Below are 7,567 nucleotides of genomic sequence, written 5' to 3'. Positions count from 1 at the left end.
AAAAAAAAAACAAAAACATAGAGATGAAAAACAAAGTTAAAAAAATAATTTGATACAGTCCCACAAAATGAAAGCATTTTGTAAAAAATAAAGGATTTTCCAAAAAATGTGCAATTATTTATTAAAGTTTATGTTGATAAATGGCTTCTCTATAATAGCTGTAAACATCCCTATGACCAATTCATTTTAAATTCTATCTAAAATGTTTCCTATTGACCGTTGTCAGTTGGTCTTGTTAATCCCCTTTTACTCTTCAGCATTAAACCCCACTTCTTAACTCCTTCTTCCTAAGGATTAATCAATATATGTAGATTTCAAGGGTAAGGGTCAAGCAGACAAGAGGATTTGGGGGTGGCAATAGAAGCTATGCTGGCCTTCAGAGGGGTATGAAGTGTCGGAGCTGGGCTGCTCCCTCAGATAAGAACCTCTGCCCTCCGCTGCCCCTGAGCAGGGCTGGGGAGCATTCCACAGCACACCTGGCCCTGTGAAATCCTACCCGAGAGGAAGGAAGCCGTTTTTCTCTGAGCCTGGCTGGAGACCTGTGAGAGCCCGGGGCTCAAGGATTACACCTGCCAAAGGCTCAGTTGTAGGACAATGGGGTCATTGATATGGTTCTTGTCATTGACAGGTAAGTTCCTTCAAGACCTTAAATCCAGCGTGTTGACTCCGGCACATTTCAACCCAGATTCTTATTAAGTGCATTAGCGGCACTTGACATAGACTGACCCCCAGAAAGAGGATCATGCGGACGCATTCCTCCTTCTAGTATAGACATTCAGTGTGAAGGCAAAAAATTATGAAATCTGTTAAGTGCATTTAACTAACACTGATTCATTAATGCTCAATCCATCAATGCTTTCCCCCTCTTTTTTTTCACTAGTTTTCGAGGGTTCTACGGGCCTGCCATATAATCCTATGAATTTACATAGAGCACAGAAGGCTTAAGAAATGAGTAAACAAAATGAATAAGAAGCACACACAGAAAGATGGTGCGAGAGGTATAAGCAAAGACCAATGAGTGATTGAATAAGTGCTAATGTATCTATTCCAGCACTCAGTCTTTTGAGGCAAAACTCAAAAGAGAAATATCTTTATCGCAACTGAAGGCCACTAATGAATGACAAGCAGGAAATGTCCTACAGTCATCCACATCGCACCAAAGGCGACCTGATAAATTGCACCTTGTGGAAGGCAGACAGCACGTTCCTCCCCAAAGAGCAGAGTAACATGGATTTCTCTTTTTCTAAGTGTGACTTTCAGCCAACCTGCCTAGACATACTCCAAGTCATAGTGATTTTAGGTACGGTGTCAAAGTACACTGAAAGACATGGCCTCGCTCAAAATGACAGATCCACCTCCCGGGGCCTGACCCGGGGACCAACAGTGGAGGGAAGCTCGTGGCTGTGAGCAGGAGCTGAGGACGGGAAGCAGAAGGTGAGCCCAGGAGACGGGGACCCACACGGCTGACTGTTGGAAATAGGGGCTCGGGAAGGGTTCTCCTGCCCAAAGGCTGAGAAAACCAGTAGCTGTGTACAGGGACTGCAGAGTCGAGAGCCGTGTTCCTGTGGTTGCCAGAGAAGGCTGACATGGGTGAAGAACCGGAAAACAGGACAGACACCAAGCGTCTGGGAGACTGAGTCTGCAGCATCCTCCAGGTGAAAGCTGCAAACCACCAGTACAAGAGTGTTGGCCGAGGGGTGAGGGGACGGCAGGGCTGGGAGTGGAGGGAGCGGACACAGCTCACCAGACACGACACGCCAGCAAGATCCCACGTGTTCACAGTAGTGTCACAGAAGTTCACTTAAAAAAACTCGATGCTTTTAAACTCAAGCAAAAGTTTATAGAAACTTTTTAAATGATCTGGAGAGGATGTTAAACTATACGTTTCAGATCCACGAAGAGACCTGGTAGGAAGCACAGCCGTGAAAACACATAGGAGGTTATAGGACAAGTAGCACAAGTCACTGTTTGATTGCTGGTGACTCATCTGCAAAAACAGATATTTTCCAGAAGGCAACGGAGTAATATTTCCTAGTACTCAGTAAAAAATGTCTCTTCCTAGAATTCTATGCCCACCTAAATTATCTCTCAATAAAGAAGGTTAAGTGAAGGCATTTTAGGTAGGGAAAAACTGATTTTACTACTTGCAAACCACTAATGAAAGAATCATTAGTGCATGTACTTCAGCAAGGAGAAAACAACCCACAAGAATAAGTGGGTTACCAGAAGAAACACTGAGCCAAGGATTGTCAAAACCTCTCGGCAAAGCTGATTTTGTGTGTTTCATTTGTAAAGGTGGAACTTAAATCCCAGGCATCCTGAGCCCAGAAGATGAAAAGGGTTTTAGAGGATAATTAGACTATGCTAAGATCCTTTTTTGAGAACAGAACAGAAATACTGAGTAACTCAAAACTTTGTTAGATAATATAAAATTAAATATTGTGCTGAAATGTTTAGGTAACTCTTGATAGGATGTGAACGCTATCTATAAACATCCAAAACCAACAGGGTGCGAAAGGGGATGAGTCAAAGAGATAAAACTACCATCTCAACACAAGTCACAGAGGCAGAAAAAGGAAAGAAGAAAAGCCAAGGAAGTATAAGACACAAGCAGAGAATTGCTCGGATTACATCAGCAGTCACAGTAAACATGCACGGAGCTGTCTTAGCTCACACAAGACAGAGGCCGCCAAACTGAAATTTAGAATCCAGCCATGTGCTGCTTACTGGGGACATACTTGAAATAAAGAAACAAAAGAATTTGAAATGAAAAGGGAGGAAAACCGTAACAAAACTCTGATGTAGCAACATTAATCTTAGAAAAATTAAAATATAAGGTGAAGACATTAAATAGATAGACTATTACAGGTTGGATTGTGTCCCCCCCCAAAAAGATATGTTGACTTTTTAACCCCCAGTGACACAGTTATTGTTTGGAACTATTTTATTGTTCGGAAATGGGGATTTTACAGAGGGTGATCAAGATAAAATGAGGTCATTAGGGTGTCCTAATCCAATATGACAGGTGTCTTCATAAAAGGGGAAACGTGGACACAGACAGGACAGGTACAGAGATGATGATGTGGGGACTGAGGAACGCTGGGGTCTCCGGGAGCTGGAGAGCGGCTAGAGCAGACCCCCAGAGCCTCCAGCGGGGGTGAGGCCCTGCGCACACCCAGTCTCAGCCCTGGGCCTCCAGAACCGAGAGCACACACTTCTGTTGTCTGCGGACTTCCACTCTGTGGTGCTTTGTTATGACAGCCCCGGGAAACTGACACAGAGGGGCGTCTGCTCTTTATGTAAAGAGTCACCAAGAAAGACTAATGTGACACGTCGCCACTGGAGAACACAGGCCCTGAATGCTTAAGAGCAAAACTGACAGATTGCAGACGTGAGATAGTGAGAAACGTCTCATCTAACTCGCACAAAACAGAAGCTGCAAATTTAACAACAACTCTAAAACGCTAAGGTCACGGAAGATTTGAAACCACGCAGTTAGAGGCTGGGTTAAATGATGGCATGCATTTTCGAGGACCAATCTCTGCACAGATAGGGACCGCACGCTCTTCTTCAGCTCAGCTGGTGCTTTTAAACCACACTTGGGAACACGGCTCAGCAACAGTGCTTTGGGCAAGAGTAACCCACAGAGACAAAATCTAGTGAATGAAAATTTAGTGAGAAATGGGATTTTTAAATAGTCTCAAAATTGCTAGCTAGTTTTGCAGTGGAGAACCTGGTAGGCTCCATCTTTACCAAGTGGTAAGAGCTGCCATCACTGTCCTGTGGCCGGGAAGCCACAAGCTTCCTGGCAGGATGAGGACACAGCGTCCACGTGAAGTGCTCCTGCCAGCGGTGCAGGAACTGGATCCAAACCTGACAACGTCAGGTGGACCCCGACTGAGAAGAAGCCTACCAGGCCTGTGTTCTTCCCAGGTACCAGACACTGCAGATAGTGCATTGTTTGCCTGGGGTTGAGAAAAGCAGAGAAAGCAGACACAGTGAAGGTCCTTTCAAGGTCAGGAAAGAGAAAAACTAAAGAACTGTTACAGATTAGAGAAAACTGGAGACATGACAGTAACTGGAATGCATGGGCTTGAGTCGGCTCCTGGACAGAAAGGGGAAAGGAGGAGAGGAGAGGGTTTGTTTTCTGTCTGGTTAGTTGGTTGGTTGGTTGGTTGGTTGGTTGGTTCTGGATGTTCCTATAAGGGATGCTATCGGAACCACCTCCAGAGTCTGAGTGGATCTCTGGAGTAGCTGGTCGTATGTGTCGATGCTAATTTGCCAGGTGTACTATGATCGGGTAGGTGTGTGTCCTCGTCTTCAGGAGTGGTGGGGCATCGTGTGCCACCTTTGCTCAAGAGGCTGTCTGTCAGGACACAAAATTAGAGCATGTTTAGTCAGAGACCTAACTGGCTTTTATTCAGGTTCACGAATCAGGCAGCCTCCCTTACACAGAGCAGAGTGTCGCTCCCCCTGGGAACAGCAGGTCGGTGGGTTTCACAAGGTGAGAACAAGGGCACAGAGAACGGAAGAAAAGCTGACTTGTTAACATCAGGTTACTTCAGATCACTATTTTGTAAGGGTTAAAGCAGAAGGGATTCCTTATTAGGCTCACTCAGGTAGACTGGAATCTCCTGTTTTCTGGAAAAATGCGTCTGCTTGGGGATCTATCTGCTTCCTTAAAGTTTCAGTTTGATTAGGTGGCACTTAGCCTGAGCCCATTTTCCCTCAGTGTGTTGGGGCCTCGTGCAGGAGCTCAGTCCAGAACAGTGGCCTCCTGTGACTTTTGTTAAACAAGGCTCAGAAAGAACGATAAAGTGTGTGTGTCTGCGTGCGGGCACGCGGGTGTACACAGGAGAGAAGGCGAGCCAGGGAAGGCAGAACTGGTAAAAAATTAGCAACCAAAGATGTGTACATCTTTGTACTATTCTTTCAAAATTTTTCTGTAAATTAGAGATTATTTCAAGATAAAAACTAAAAAAATAAAATGCAATATAATATAATATTCAAGGCAATGTAGTATAAACAGCAAGATTCGTGTAAGAAGAAAAAAGTAACTTGGCCACAAAGGAAGTCTTGACAAGTTCCAAAGCCACCCTATCTTACACTCACGTTTGTCAGCCACAGTGAAACTATGTTGAAAATTAGCATCAACGTAACAATATCAAGTGCTTGGAAACTAAAGAAACACATTTGAGTTAATCACTGGTTAAAGAAGAAATTACAAAGTAAACGGCAAACTATGCATAACCGGGTGATGATGGAAACCCTGGCTATCAGGACTTGCGAAGTGTGAGTACAAAGTCAACACAGGAAAGCGTGTGGCTGTCAGTGTGGATATCGGGAAAGAAGGCGGACAGCAAGTACCGGAGTTTCATGTCAAACTCGGTACGCTGAGAAAAAGATATTTTCCATCCATCATCTGATGAACTTCTCACAGCAGTCCTGAAAAGAACCGCGTCCCAGACAGAGAGTGTGAGCCCTGCGGTCCTGTGCCCTGCTGGACGTGGCGCTCACCCCCTCCCCACAGGGCAGCCCAGCCCAAACTCAGCCCTCACTTTTCCAGATCTCAGTTCTGCTCAGCAAGCTTCTCCTCTCTGCCAACTTTTCTCACTGTGTTTGTTGTCGCTCCTGGGGGTGAAGATTTTGTAAAGATCCCATTTCTCTCCTCGCCGTGGCTTCTAGGAAGCTCAGACCACCTGGCGGGTTTCCCAGCAGTGCGGGCCCTTCTCAGACATGCTTTGTCCCCCAACTTCAAATTAGTGCTCTCATATTTCTCCTAAATTTATGTTCTATTTGTACTGATTTTGTAACTTATTTATTTTTATTCTGCTATACTAGATGTGTTTTGTAAATTATGGAACAGTTTTATATGGGGCTGCATTGACTCAGGAACAAAAAATATATATATGCCTTTGACAGAAGGGAAAAGTACCACATAAATATTTATTAAGTCCGAATTAGCCACACTAATTTGTCAGGAAATGACAACAGAGCCTGCCACAGTATTTTTCATTCTTTAGTTATCAGCACCTTTAATCACTGCCTCTGAGAATCTTAATGTAACTTTTCTAAGTGTAAATATGGAAAGGCATATAAAGGTAGCACATGTATTCATAAATCAAATTTTCATGATTCATTTTGGCCCGAGTTAAGCAATGTTAAGCCATGGATAATTTTGGAGAACTCTCTAAGCACGGCTTTATTTGCAGGGCCCAAATGGGATTGAATAATGTAGTAACTATTTTTCCCCTTAAATGTCTTCATCATGTTTTAAATATTTTAAATTCGGTGTGTTCTTGAATGCATTTGGTTAGGCACTCTCTCTCTGCCCCTTAATCTTTAAATTCAAGTGGGTTTTAAAGGAAATTATGATTCGTATGTTTCTAATTCCTTTATTCTTACTGCAATTTATCTAAATATTGCTTTGTAATACTTATCTGATGTCCAAAAGGTTTTGAACTTTTTACTGTTTCCCCAAAGTCAGGACCTTATATTTGGATAAACAACGAGCTCCAAACCCTCCATGTTTCAACTCTGACCTCGTGAGTTTTGAAGTGACTTTGACACCTGAGCAAATGTCATTCTCTATGAACAGCTGAGAATTAAATCATTGAGCTCCACTTTTCCTTGTGGTGGCAGATAAGCAAGAAGGGACTCTGAGGAAGGGACGGGTGTCAGCCTGGTTTTAGGACTTTGCAGTAGACTTTGAGGAGAAGCCCGAGGCATGGTTTGAGCTGCTCCCTTGGACCTCCCTGGGTGTGGCCGGACTCCTGTCCTCACTTTATCCATGTGGAATCGTGGCCTTTCCATGTCCTTCAGGATGGTGTTAGAAGGAGAGATGCTCTTTTCTGGGAGTGAGAGCTTGGGGTAGACAAAGGCTAGAGAAATGTTAAGAAGATTCCAAAGGGGCTTTTCTCTTTTTCTTTCCTAAGGAGGCACATTATTTTTTTCTTCCCAAATGCAAAAACAAAAAGCAAACCCTTAGGAACTACAAGCACCTGAAAGCCTCCTTCTCAGTGCCCTTGACCTAGAGCTACTCAGGAATGAGTGGGTTTAGAAGCAGAAAACCAGGGAAACCAACACCTATGTAAGGGCCTAGCATAGCAAGAGGTGCTTTTTCTCTTTGTCTTTGTCTCTTCTGTGGAGAGAAGTGTTTACTTCAAGTAAAGAATGTGGTGAGTTCATTTGTCTGGCTTCCGCGGGGGATTCCCATCAGGCCTCAGTTGATCCTGTCTACTGCAGTCTCTGCAGGGAGTGACCTGTACCTTTAAGGTGAGAAATGAAATAGCCAAGCAACTCCAAAAGCGTCTACGAAGATGGCAATATCCAGGTCGGAGCCTAGCACCCAGGCTGCTGTTTCCCCAACAGGCCAGACACCCAGGTTCAGAGGATTTCCACAAAGAAGACTCGAGTTTGAGTCCTGGATACCCCAATTACTAATTCTGTGACCTTAGACAAATAAAGAAAACCTGTGAGCCTTGAGTCTCCTCCTTTGAAAAATGCAAATACTGATACTCACACACTTTGGGACTGAAGTTGACAGAGTATTTGAGAAAGGAAGGAA

Source organism: Galeopterus variegatus, unplaced genomic scaffold (assembly GCF_000696425.1).
Source record: "Galeopterus variegatus unplaced genomic scaffold, G_variegatus-3.0.2 Scaffold6847, whole genome shotgun sequence".
Classification (NCBI taxonomy): domain Eukaryota; kingdom Metazoa; phylum Chordata; class Mammalia; order Dermoptera; family Cynocephalidae; genus Galeopterus; species Galeopterus variegatus.
The sequence above is the reverse complement of the archived record's forward strand: the minus strand, read 5'-3'. Positions refer to the sequence as shown.